Raw genomic sequence first — 14,920 nt, 5'->3', positions numbered from 1 at the left:
GGAATGGACTTTCTGATCAGATACGGTGCTACCATAGAGTGCCGTAAATAGAAAGTCATCTTCCAACCTGAAGCGGCAGTGCAATTTGAATACAGTGGGGAACCAAAGAGAAAGGCCAAGAAGTTTCTCTCCGCTATGAAAGCACAGAAGCTACTGGATTCAGGATGTACAGGATTCCTAGCACACGTAGTCAACGCCAGCCAGGACAAGAACCAACAGCTAGCAGAGGTTCGAGTCGTATGTGACTACACATCAGTCTTTCCAGAAGAGTTACCAGGCTTAGCCCCAGACAGGGAGATTGACTTTGAGATAGAGCTCATTCCTGGTACAAATCCTATCTCCAAAGCGCCTTATCGCATGGCTCCAGCAGAACTGAAGGAACTTCAGGAGCAACTACAGGAGCTGCTTGACAAGGGTTTCATACGCCCGAGTTATTCACCATGGGAAGCGCTTGTATTGTTCATGAAGGGTATGCATAGACTACAGATCACTGAACCAAGTCACGATCAAGAACAGGTATCCCCTTCCCAGAATCGATGACCTGTTCGACCAGCTGAAGGGAGCAGCAGTGTTCTCTAAGATAGATCTCAGATCAGGTTATCATCAGGTGAAGGTTAAAGAAGGGGATATACCCAAGACAGCATTCAGAACCAGATACGGACACTACGAGTTCGTAGTCATGCCCTTTGGCGTGACAAATGCTCTAGCTACATTCATGGATCTCATGAATGCAGTATTCAGGGAGTATTTAGATAAGTTTGTTATTGTGTTTATCGATGACATTCTTATCTACTCAGGAACTCAGGAAGAACACTCGAGCACCAGAAACTAGATCCTTCAGCAAAACCAGCTATACGCCAAGTTCACAAAATGTGAATTTTGGCTAGATCAGTGTCCTCGGTCACATCATCTCAAAGGATGGTATTATGGTAGATCCCAACAAGATAGAGTAAGTAACTGGAAGAGACCCAAGAACGCCAAAGAAATCAGGAGCTTCGATTAGCAGGATATTACAGAAAGTTTGTAGAGGACTTCTCCAGGATAGCCTCCCACTAACAGCTCTTACCGGAAAGAACAGGAAATTTCAGTGGATAGAGACTGCGAGAACGAGCTAAAAAGGAGATTGACCAGTGCTCCCATTTTGGCTCTACCAGACAACACCAGCAGCTTTGACATCTATAGTGATGCCTCTAAGTTGGGACTAGGAGCAGTACTGATGCAAAACGGCAAGGTGATCGCCTATGCCTCCAGAAAACTCAAGGATTATGAGAAGAATTACCCTACTCATGACCTTGAGCTTGCAGCAGTAGTGTTCGCTCTCAAAATTTGGAGACATTACTTATATGGAGCTCAGTGCAGAGTGTATACAGATCATCAGAGTCTGAAGTACTTCTTCACTCAGAAGGATCTGAACATGCGACAGCGCAGATGGCTTGAGCTGGTCAAAGACTACGATATAGACATCCTCTACCATCCAGGGAAAGCCAATAAGGTAGCCGACGCACTTAGCAGAAAATCCAGTGCTACCTTATTATCTCTTACAGCCATGTCACCGCCTCTACAGAAGGAAATCGTAGATTTCGGTCTTGAACTCATCGTTGGACAGCTCTCTACTATGACCTTAGAGTCTACCTTGCTTGGTGATGTTCAGTCAGCTCAGGAGCAGGACCCTGAAATTTAGAAAATCAAGCAAGGGCTAGCAGATTCAGAAAGTAGAGAATTCAGAGTGTCCGATAGCGGGGTGTTGTATTTTGGTGACAGACTCTGTGTTCCAGATCAGGAGGAGCTATGGAGATAGATTTTAGATGAGGCTCACAAGACTCCCTATGCGATGCATCCAGGTTCCACCAAAATGTACCAAGACCTGAAGAACCGTTTTTGGTGGCCCGGGATGAAGCGAGACATCGCCAAATATGTTAGCATCTGCCTCACTTGTCAGAGGGTCAAGGCAGAACATCAGCGACCAGGAGGAGTTCTGCAGCCTATACAGATTCCAGAATGGAAGTGGGAGGATATCTCTATAGATTTCATAGTGGGACTGCCCAGAACCACGAATGGTTTTGACACCATCTGGGTAATAGTCGACAGGTTGACTAAATCAGCCCACTTCTTAGCTATCAAGATATCCTACTCCATGGAGAAGCTAGCTCAGTTGTATCTCCAGGAGATCGTCAGACTACATGGAGTCCCACGAACCATCATTTCAGACAGAGACAGCAGATTCACATCACACTTCTGGGAGTGTGTACAGTCAGTGTTGGGCACTAAGTTAAAGTTCAGCACAGCATTCCATCCTCAGACAGATGGTCAGACGGAGCGAGTAAACCAGGTACTCGAAGATATGCTCCGAGCGTGTGCCCTAGACTTCAAGGGAAGTTGGTGCAAATATCTGAGCTTAGCGGAATTTGCATACAACAACAGCTATCAGGCCACTATCGGCATGGCACCTTACGAGGCTCTCTATGGGCGGAGGTGTAGATCTCCAATCTGCTGGTATGAGAGTGGTGAACAGAAAGATCTAGAACTTCAGATAGATCTAGTGGAAGATACCACAGCAGCTATACAGCAGATCCGCCAGAGGATAGAGACAGCTCAGAGCCGCCAGAAAAGCTATGCTGATACACGGCGCAGACCCTTAGAGTTTTCAGTCGAGGATACAGTGTTCCTCAGAGTAGCTCCCATGAAGGGAGTGATGCGTTTTGGGGAAAAGGGCAAACTTAGTCCCAGATATGTGGGACTATACCTTATCAGCAGAAGAGTGGGCAAGGTAGCATATGAGCTAGAGCTACCCCAGGAAATGTCAGCTGTCCACAACGTATTTCATGTCTTTATGCTGAAGAAACAAACCCTAGATGCCACCCAGGTGATTGAGCCCCAGTCGGTACTGATCCGCGAGGACCTCAGCTATGATAGTCGACCTATTCAGATAATAGACCGAGCAGTTAAGAAATTGCGGAACAAGGAAGTACCATTAGTCAAAGTCATTTGGCACAGTCACACAGCAGAAGAGGCAACTTGGGAGACAGAAGCCAGCATGAGACAGAAGTACCCAGAATTGTTCTAAGTTCGAGGACGAACTTTTTATAAGGTATGGGGGATTGTAACGCCCGAAAATTCTCAAACTTGCATTAGAATTATTCTATGATTTTTCTGGAATTTTTAGATATTTTTCCGGAATTTTCCGAGAAGCGGAAGTAGCAAAAATAATTAGAAGAATAAAAAGGCTCAAGCGGGAATCGAACCCGGGACCTCTCGGGTCCGCTAAACCTTTAGTTAGCCTTAGTAACCGGTGAACCCAGTAGGGCCGGGCTGAAAGAGAAGGGAAACATTTATATTTATATTTGAGTTGGGCCTAGTTACCCACTTAATATAAATTAAAAACTTAAGTTGGTTTGGGTGATTTTTATTTGGTTCGGCAACTCCTCCCTCTCCAAACCCTCACCGACGCCAACCCCTTCTCCTCTCCTCCTCTCGGCTCCACAACAAGGGAAGAACTAGGGTTCCTTCTCTAGGGTCCCAAGGTCACTTTCCGGCGACGATTTCAGCACAAGGACGTTCCCCTCCGCGAGTAGAGCACGTGGACGCGAGCGAATCGTCGAGAAGTCGTCTCCACCGGAATTCCTAGCGATTAGATTTGTAAGAAATCTAGCACACAAGGTAAGAAACCCCTCACCTACAGTATAAGTAGCTCCGTTTGGTTTTATACGCACTAGTTTAGCTATACGCAGTTTTTATCGACGCATAGGGTGAATTTGACCCTCCTCGCAGATTTAGGGATTTAGTGAGTACCTCTAGATGGGCCGGATACGTATTCCCTCTTCAGTGGGGGTTCCTAGACGTTGTCGGGTGCCTAGAAGTGGTCTCCCCAATAGAGGGGAGAGTTGGGGCACACTAGGTGTTCGATAAAATAGCTAGTTAAGTTAAAATGCAAACTAGGCATTTTAATAGCTCAGTTAAACGCATTAGAAGCATTTGAATCAGTAAATCAGTTTACTTTAGCTTATATGGGACTACGGTCCAATGGGTGGACTCCCACAGTCACCTCTAGGTTCAGATAACCTAGAAACAGCAAGTTAAAACAGTTAGCTATATTCAGTATTTTATTTTCAGTGGCACTGTACTGGATCAGATATCCATTGGGTTGGACTCCCACAGTCGTCCCTAGGTTTAGATAACCTAGTTAACCCTACTAAATTCGGGACTTGCAAACCCGGGTCTAGTTAGGGATGCGCGCATAGCAAGTACAGTTGTCGGGCCCAAACAACATGATTATGTATTTTCACTTATTATGAATTAGTTTTCAAAGCTCAAAATTAGTTATGTTAGTTGAGTTTGAATTCAGTATCAGTTTAGCTACAGTTTGGCTTATTTTATGTTCAGTTCAGTTATCTTTATTGATTCATATGATTAGTTGTCATGCCATGTTCAGTATGCATGTTCAGTTATTCCAGTTTATGCTTGCAACCATAGTATGCCATGCCAGTTCATGTTTTCAAATAGCATCCTTTAAAAGCATGTTTGCATCGTTGCATGTTTTAGTGAGGTAGATGGTTTCTTACTAAGCTTTTTAGCTTACAGATACTATTTTCCTTATACTGCAGATACAGGTAAAAGGAAAATGGACTAGCAGAGGAAGCTGGAGGCCAATGCAGAGATGGTGTGTGTGGCAGGAACTGGAATAAAAGATTCTTAGGGGATTTAGCAAGTTTAAACCGTAGAACTCTTAGTGTTTTACTTTCATGCACGTTTAGTTGCGTAATGCTATGAATCAGTGAACTATGTATCATGTTAAGTTTAGAATACTAGTTTTATGTCATTAGAATGTTTCTCATGTAGTGTATAACTCATATGTGAGATTTTGGCACTTGCCAAATCATAGTTTCAGTCAAATCGAGGTTCGGCGAATCGAACTCGATCGGTCTGATCGATCGAGAGTGGTTGTTACCGGATCGGTCGACCGATCCATGCGCCAACAGAGTTGGTTTCATATGGATCGGCCACCGACCGATCCAATCGCGTAACAGAGCGCAGACACTCACCGATCGGTCGGCACCGATCGGTGAGTTAATCGATCGGTCTACCGATCGGTGTGCTCTGGATCGGCGACCGATCCAGCCGCGTACAGAGGCGAGGGAGCATATGGATCGGTCTGCCGACCGGTCCAGAGAGTTTTTCCGTGCCAGTAACAAGCTGGAACGATCACGGGATCGATCCAGCAGCCCAATCGATCTATGGATCGATTGAAATGCCTGATTACAGCTAGCAGGCTATCCGGGAGGTATAGATTATCTTCTCTAGCATGTGTATAACTCTTAAGTACACCTAGAATATTAAGTTTAGTTTACAGTAATCAGTTTAGTAAAATTTTAATAAATCCAGACTTTTCCGCAATAGTAATTTAGCACAGCATTACGTAACGATCGGCCTCGCAGCCTAGTCAGTAGGAGGCGGGTCATTACAGTTCAAGGCGCCTTGAAGGCTGTTCAAGGCGCCTCCATGCTGCCTGGTCTTCCGCGTGGATCAAAACTGACCTGGTCGAATTTCATCCATTCAAGGCGCCTTATATCCCTCTCAGGGCGCCTTCCAAGGCGCTTTCTGCCTTCTCCAAGGCGCCTCCAATGGTGCTTCGCAGCCAGCTCAGCCTTTGCATCCGAGGCGCCTCTAAGCTCCATGGAGGCGCCTCGGACACTATTCATCCGAGGCTTTAGATTGCTCCTTTGCTCCTGCAAGATGCGTTAGTCCCAAACACTATCTCGGTCTCATCATCGTGTGTGAGATGGCTGACTGGAGAGTAGGGGTGACCAGGACATGTCATTGACATCATATGCATTGATGCATTTATTGTTTGTGTTTGCTGCACTTGTATGCTGCATATTGGATGGATGCATTTGTTTGACATGCATACAGGATTCCTATTCCTCTCGGATGATTATCCATACACCAGGTCCTGGTTAGTACAGTTTTCTCCTGTTTATTTCAGTTGCATTTATCATTCTTATATCAGGAGACTGTACGCATGATTAGTGCTAGTTGTTATTTCCTTATTATGCATGTGAATATTACCCGCTGAGGAGTTGACTCACCCCGTGGTTATTTACTATTTTCAGGTTGAGGTTGTCCGGAGGAGTTCCAGTTGCTAGTCCCCTGCAGGTCACGAGGATTTGTTGTTTCGGTCTTTTGGTTTTCTTATGATGATATCTAAATGATGTTGTAGACTTGTTCTGGTTTTGACACTTGGATATTGTATGGTTTTTCTTTATTGTCGATGAGTTTTATTTGGATGTGTTTTTGCTACATGCCTGCCTGGATGGTAGAAGAGGTGAGTTCGTTGTGATTTGTCTTTTATGGGTGTAGTGGAGTAGGATATCGGTTTTGAGCTTTATGGGAGTAGTTGAGTAGGATTTTTGACTTGATTTTCTATTCGTTGCATTTGTTTAGTTTACTATTAAACTACGTGGTGATTGCTTGTTTATATTTATATATATTGTTCCGGCCATGTTGGCTGAGGTATTTGGATGAATGTTGAAAGTTTTAGATTGTCACCCGTACAGGGGAGGTGTTGCCGAAATTTCTTCTGGTAGGGACTCCCCCGGGGCATGATAATTTATTTGGTATCAAGGCCAGGTTGGCGATACTTGTTTGTTTTTCATGTTATGGATTTTTTAGATTTTTCTGATACCAATTTATTTGGTATCAAAGCGCGTTATGATACCTGCTTTTGGTGTTCTGGATTTTAGGGTTAGCCCAAGATTGCTAGTAAACTTGGGTACTTATTTTTGGATTTGTATGGATTTCCATTAGTTTTCTCGTACGGAATTTCGAGGTGAAATGAGGACTGGACAGCGACGGAACATCTCCAGATGGCAAATAGGTATAAAGGTAATTTTATAATTTTTATACTTGTTGTAATATATGTGATATAATTTAACAGATATGAGGAGATCTACACGAGTAGCTGCGAGACGTGGTGTTGGACGACCACGTAAGAGGACTTTGGAATCTCTGGCAACAGACTCGCCAGAGATCCCTACTGGGTTTAAGCTTGTCGGTCAAGGACAGACTCAGGATACTGCGGGCGCGTCAGGCTCTCAGACTCCGATGGCTTTATTGGAGGTACCCACCCATACCGTACACACTGTACCACGTGTGGCAAACCCGATACCTCCACTAGCAGAGCCTGCGGTGTACCATGCACCATCGCCACCTGGACCTACCGTGTACCCGACACCAGCGGCACCTGTGCCCCCAGTACCTACAGTGTACCTAGCACTCGCACCAATGGTACCGGTTGCTCCATTTCCGGTACCATCACCTTCTACCGTACCTCCAGCCGCGGCCACCTATGTCGACCCTGCAGTGCCACCGGCGGCATCTGCCCCAGCTTATGCAGCAGTACCGGGAGTACCTTCCCCGGTCTATCTAGCGGTACTACCTGTAGCAACAGCTCCAGTGATTCCTCCAGTTCTAGCAGCCATCCCTACCCACCTCACAGATATTGTCGTGGCACGAGCTTGGATCCAAACATTGGCAAAGTCGATGAAGAGTCGATTCACACTCTTCCGAGGAGAGACTGATCCGAGTGTGGCCCAGTCCTGGTTAGAGACCATGGAGCGGACCTTCTTCTACATGGCTTCTTCTGAGTGGGAGAAAGAAGAGCTGACTGCTTTCTATTTATGGGACGAGGCCGACACCTGGTGGGTTACGCAGCGTTCCGTCATAGGCGAGCAAAACATCACCTGGGCTAGATTCAGAGAGGCTTTTGAGAGCCGTTACTTTCCACGGACCTATCAGATGACTCACCGTCAGGATTTTCTGAGTCTGCGACAAAACAACCGATGGGTGATAGAGTACTATGCCGAATTTAATCGGTTGGCCAGATTTTGTCCAGACCTGGTTGCTGAGGATAATTCCCGTATGCAGTAGTTTATTCAGGAACTGGATGGACATCTACAAGTAAAGCTTGCCAGTTTTGGGAACGCATCTTACATAGAGACACTGGATAGAGCCCTGATGATAGAGTCAGCTCACTAGAGAGCATATCTGGACAAGAAAAGGAAGCAGACGGGTCAGACATCAGGACAGATCTAGCAGGCACAGGCGACTGGACAACAGTAGAGTGGTCGCAGTCGGCCAGGTCAGGGTACTTCTGGGGCTTCTGGTCAGCCATAGAAGTCGAGGCGGTCTTCATCAAGACATTTCCAGCTTCCTCAGCAGACCCAGAGAAAAATCGCCAGTGACATCCACTGCGCCCGGTGTGGATCCAGAGAGCACACCACATCAGCCTGCACCTTGGGGCAGTCAGCTTGCTATTATTACAAACTGCCTGGGCATATCGAGATTGTTCGCTGAAGGCTCAGCATATTGCTTCCGAAGTTTCTGGTCATGGAGTTCAGCTCAGCCAAACAGGGACTCAGGGAGGAGGGCACAGAGGTCAATCCTCACATCGTCAGCAGAGGACAGCTCCCCCCTGCAGTAGCTACATTTGGCATGCTCAGACAGGAGTACTCCAGTATTCTCATAGTACCACAGAGCTCTGTTCTGGGACCACAGTATCTGACTCAGGGGCAGTATCAGCTGTAGCCCAGCGACTGGTTCAGTACCAGTCACCGCCTCAGTCCCTAGTACAATATCAGCCACAGCCACTGGTCCAGTACCAGTCATCACCCCAGCCGCCGGTCCAGTATCAGTCTCAGCCTACCTAACAGTCTCTGGCTTAGTACCCGACACAGTTACAGTGGCAGGCTTAGACTCAGGCACAGCAGCCTTTGGCAGCACTACCACCTCCTCCACCGCCAAAGACTAGACATATTCACGCGATGACAAGAGAGGATGCGCAGTGGGCCGACGAATCCGTTTTCCGCGGTACGATTTCTATTTATGCCTTATCTACTGATATGCTGATAGATACAAGTAGCTCACATTCTTTTATATCCTGTACCTTTATGCAGGAGATTGGTAGATTACCCACCTCTAGATCACAGCGACTGACTGTCTCTCTACCGTCCGGTGATACCTTGGATGTCACTCAGGAGGTCAGAGGTTGCCCATTAGATTTTGGCAACATGATACTTACGGTAGATTTTTTAGTATTGGAAATGGTCGACTTTGATATTATTCTTGGCATGGACTGTTTGTCAGTATATCATGCCACTGTTGATTGTCAGACGAGGGTGATCACATTCTGGCCTCCAAACCAACCCTCGTGGGATTTCACTGGCATCAGAGATGACGGCATATCGATCATTTCCACGATTCAAGCTCAGAAGCTGCTGTCACATGGTTGTCAGGGTTTTTTTGTTATCCTTGATTCATACTGAAGACGGCAATAGTTCTCAACTCTCTGACGTTCCGGTAGTTCGAGAGTATTCGGATGTATTCCTAGAGGAGCTACCAGGTTTGTCTCCTAGAAGGCAAGTGGAGTTTGCTATTGAGTTGATTCTGGGAATTGCACCGACATCGAAAGCTCCTTATCGTATGACACCAAAAGAGTTGAATGAACTAAAGGTTTAACTCCAGGAGCTTTTAGACAGGGGATTTATACTCCCTAGTGCTTCTCCATGGGGTTCTTCGGTATTATTTGTCAAGAAAAAGGATGGTACACTGAGGTTATGCATTGACTACAGACAGCTGAATGCAGTAACCGTCAGAAATAAGTACCCCTTACCGCAGATCAAGGATTTGTTTGATTAGCTCAGAGGTACATCAGTGTATTCTAAGATTGATCTGCGATCCGGATATCATCAGCTGAGAGTCAGAGAATCAGATATTCAGAAGACAGCATTCCGTACCAGATACGGCTATTATAAGTTTTTGGTAATGTCATTTGGGCTTACCAATGCTCCAGCGGTGTTTATGGATTTGATGAACCGCGTCTTCTTGGAGTATTTTGATCAGTTTGTTATTGTTTTCATCGATGACATATTGGTCTATTCATGTTCTGAGGAGGAACATGCACAACATCTTTGTAACGACCACCCTTCTTACTACTACTACTCTCTAAGGATGACCGTTACTTAACTACTAACTCTACTTAACCAGTATGATTAAAATCCTTGAAGAAACCCTACCGAAAAATTTCGACAGAATCTCCCCTGTACCGGTGACCATATTTAACAATACATGCAATATATACTCAGCCACAAGCGGCTGGAACGCATATCAATCAACCACGCAGTTAAATAAGTATCGAACACACAAATATCTACTTACTAAACTAAACTCATCCTACATGCAATCTCAACAAGATAATCTCAAATGACATGAACTTAAAATACAACTCAAATGTTTATTAATTACTAAAATGCGGAAACTAAAATTAAAACTTCCTTCCTAGTCCCAAGGCTTCCATAGTCCTGGCATCACACATCCTTCGAACACCTCCTTGTCGCCTTCCTTTCTATATCTTTTCCTTTCCTGTATCTGCAGTAAGAGGAAGTGTAGTCTATAAGCAAAATGCTTAGTAAGCGCTATCTAACTCACAAAAACTCGATATGTATGTGAATATACTGAAATAAAAACATGCTAAAACTGAATGCTTACTAAAGACTGCTCATGCTTATCTAATAGTAAAAGAATCAAATAGGCTGAAATGCTAAACATGTAAGCTACTCATGCTCTCCTAACAGCGGGAGGAACAAAGCATACTGAAATGTTAAACATGTAAGCAAGTCTAACATAAACATAAACATAGGCATAAACATGAACATGACTTGAACATACTTGCATGCGTACTTATACACCTACTATTGTGGTGATCTAGTTGCACTTAGCAGTACCGTAACATAAGTTGTTGATCAAACAACTACTCTAGCGCTAGGTTGGTAGGGATCCGAACTTAGGACCGGAGCCCCCCCTTTATTCTGACGCGCTCACCGGGCTTAGGTCCCCAGATCATACCACCATCCCAGAACCTTAGGCGCGCTCACCGGGCTTACGTCCCCGGATCATATCACCATCCCAGAACATATCTTAGTTGATTCTGGCGCGCTCACCGGGCTTAGGTCCCCGGATCATACCACCATCCCAGAACATATCTTAGCTGATTTTGGCGCGCTCACCGGGCTTAGGTCCCCGGATCATACCACCATCCCAGAACCTATCTTGGTCTTTTCTTATCTTTCTTATACTTTTCTTAAACCCAAAATACTATTAGGGTATCTTTCGTATGCACCTATGAATGAAACTAACTGCGTAACACATAATCATGCATAGGATACAAAAGAAATCTGCACATACAATACTTATCATGATCTGAACCATATCGGAATTTAATCAAACACCTGTGCAACATGAGTCTACACCATTCTAATCTAATCTATACTGTTACTACAGTTACAAGCATCCTCAATCAAAGCTTAAGAACTTCATAAGCCAGAACGGAACAACACAAATCAAACTCTGCTTAACTGTTCTAAAAAAGCAAGTACTGATAGAAAGAACAAGTGCAGTAGCAATCAATCCTAAACCTCCAGATGCACAAAAGCAAGTCTAACAATGTTGTAACTAACCCAAGTTATCAAAGACTGGATCACCAAGAATCAAATCGACAAAACGAATCCAATTAAAACTCATACCAATCAAAACTCATCCCAATCAAACTCATCCCAATCAAACTCATAACAAAAACTTCGTGATAACCAAATTCGTATCAAGACTTCCACAAGATCTTCAAGCCGAGACATGAGTACCATAGGAAACCAATTTGCAACCCAACCCACCATTTGTATTCCTAACAGGCATATAAACAAATAGTTACCATACAGCAAGTTCAAACCGCACACTTCGCAGAGGTATTCGAATCCAAACTTATTCCCAGGTAAGTGAAATCCACGGGTTCCACACAAAGAGAACACCACCGAAAATCAACTCCTTCGATATCAGAAAACTGCGGCAAAGAAAACCCAGAAAACCTTGCGATACAAACACAGAAAACCTCGGCGAAACATCAATCCGAACGGAACTCTAGATCAAGGATTAAACCTCGGAGCTATCCTACTGCAGGTGAGGAAGCACTTACCTTCGTTTCCTTGATTCACACCCAAAGGAGGAACCTTCTAGTGCTTCTAAGGTTCGGGTGAACTTGAAATCGGGGCCTCTTCCTCGCTCACGGCTTCCTTCTTGACGAGCGACCTCGGATCGACGAAGAACCCCCGGAGTTCGCCCCTCGCCGGCCGCCGGAGGGATGCCCTAGCTGCGGCTTGTTTCCGCCCGGATGCTCTTGTCACGCGAGAGAGGGAAGGTCGAAGGAATTAGGTCACGGGAGAGAAAAGAGTATATCTTAACCCTCTCTTTAACTTGTCCTTTTATAACTACAACTTAAGACCAATTCGTTATGAATCTGTTTATGAAATACCCGCTGGCGCGCTTGGTCCGCTGGAAAGAGGATTCCCGAAGGTCTCGGGTTCGAGCCGCCTTCGACTCTTTCCTGTGTTTTTGAAACGTAATTTAAATTTCATTTCTTACAACTACTTAACTATATTTAATTCCCTTATATTATAACAAAACTTGCTTAGCTCAGTTGGTTGGCTGACCTTGGTTAAGGTCTAGTTCGGTCCAAGATCTTGAGTTCAAAACCCAACCTTAACACTTTTTTTTTTTAAACTTCTTTCGTTTGGTAAAAATACCGAACGAATTCCAAAAATTGCATAAAAATACTCTATAAATTCCTAAAAATCTCTAGAATTTTTCTATAGCATTTCTAGATTTTTTGAATTATTTTTGGGACTCAAAATGAGGAAATTTGGGTTGTTACAATCTTCGCACAGTCTTGGAGACTCTTCGACAACATCAGCTATATGCGAAGTTTAGCAAGTGTGCTTTCTGGCTATCCTCAGTCAGTTATCTGGAACATGTGGTCTCTAGCAGAGGTATTTCAGTAGACCCTCAGAAGATCGAGGCTGTCACCAGTTGGGAGCAGCCGAAATCAGTGCAGGAGATTCATAGTTTTCTGGGACTAGTAGGATATTACAAATGGTTCGTCAAGGGTTTCTCCCGGATTGTTATGTCGTTGACACGCCTGACCAGGAAAGGTGTGAAGTTCACTTGGACTAAGGACTGCGAGACCAACTTCCAGGAGCTGAAGCAGAGATTAGTGTCTGTAACGCCCGCCCTCCCTGCTACTCAAAGGGACGGGGCTACTTACTTACTTAACTATTCCAGGATAGATACATATTCAAAATTCTTTCTTATAACATAAAGCAGCGGAAATGGCATAGATTATACTGGAATGTAACATAAATACAATGGTTCATGTCAAACATAACAAAACATTATAGCAGGTCTTATTTGTCTCAGTCGAGCCACTACCACACACACTTCCTTGCCTCTCCTGCAGCTCCCTTAGGTCATCCATCCCTTGCCTTTATCTGTGGTACAAGGAAGTAAGCTATGAGCACACGAGCTCAGTAAGATTCTTTCCTACTCACAAAATCCGTATCTCAAGCATAATCATACAAGCATATCATCAATGAAAACATAATCATCAATATGTGAGCATAGTTTCTTATTGTAACATATCCTTATGAATCATGTTTCTAACATATCATAAACAAAGGAAATCATATGAAGTGAATCATGAGAAGCATAACATATCATCAGATTACATGGAACATAGGTAGAAGCATATCATATATAAATGGGTGCATGATGCAAAATGTCCTTTTAAAACATATGCCATGTCGAGTGCAAGATGTCTTTATACATATCTTTTAATACTTGAACATAATATCATCATCATGAGGGCCCGGCTTGTACCACATACATACATAAATGCGCGCAATCCCTAGGACAGGGTAGCTAGCCCCGAACCAACTAGGGATCTAGACCCGTTCATAGTCCGTCGGTCTAGGGGCGTACTAAGGAGCCCATCCCTTTTTACTAGACCCGTTCATAGTCCGTCGGTCTAGGGGCGTACTAAGGGCCCATCCCTTTTTACTAGACCCGTTCATAGTCCGTCGGTCTAGGGGCGCTTATGGAACCCACCCTTGGTACAAGCCATACAAAGTAAAGTACATGTCATGCATATCATATAATTGTCATATCATATCATCATAAATGTCATGCTCTTGTCTTAACATGAAGAATGCTCTTAATCCCAACTTAAGGGAAGCAACTCTTTGCCATTTTCTTATCATATCATAAGGCATACATTCTTGGCACATGGCCATCATCTAAAACCATTATCATGCTTGGTTCATAAGCTTACATAGATGAGCATGCAACATATTGACAACATACATGCTTGAGTACATAGTCATCATAAGAATCATATCATGCATAATTCATAACATACATAATCAACATGTTACTGATCTTATCATAAAACATGCATACTTAAACATAAAACATATCATAAGGGTCAACATCATGCATAATTCATGAGTATCCTTAATTAAGTACATGAATTATCGTAGGCAACCATAATCATACATGGAAAACATATACTAGCATCTCTTAGTTCATATTCTAGTATGTGAGACACCTAGTAAGGTCATGATTGGGTCTCTAACCCTAGTTATATATGGTGGCCGAGAGTCACCATGCTAAGTTTAAGTTACAACTACATATAAGCATGTGAACTTTAAATCAAATTCATGTCATAAGCTAATAAGAATGTCATGAGCATAGGTAGTAGGTTCTAAGCTTCTTAACCCCTTTTAACTTAGTTGTGGCCGAACCCCTAAGAGTATTAAGTTCTACATAAGCATAAAATAGCAACTACCTTCATATCATATCACAAGGAAAATTCATGGCTTGCTAAGTTTAAGTTTAAACTTTCTTGAATCCTAGGTTATATTCATGGCCGAGAGTTCATAACAAAAGAATACTCCTAAGCAACATACAACATGAATACTTAGCAAATTTCATAACATAGCATAAGAAGTCTATGAACATACTAAATTAGGTTTTGAGTTTCATGAAA

The sequence above is a fragment of the Zingiber officinale genome, chromosome 3B, assembly GCF_018446385.1.
Source record: "Zingiber officinale cultivar Zhangliang chromosome 3B, Zo_v1.1, whole genome shotgun sequence".
Taxonomy (NCBI): Eukaryota; Viridiplantae; Streptophyta; class Magnoliopsida; order Zingiberales; family Zingiberaceae; genus Zingiber; species Zingiber officinale.
The sequence above is the reverse complement of the archived record's forward strand: the minus strand, read 5'-3'. Positions refer to the sequence as shown.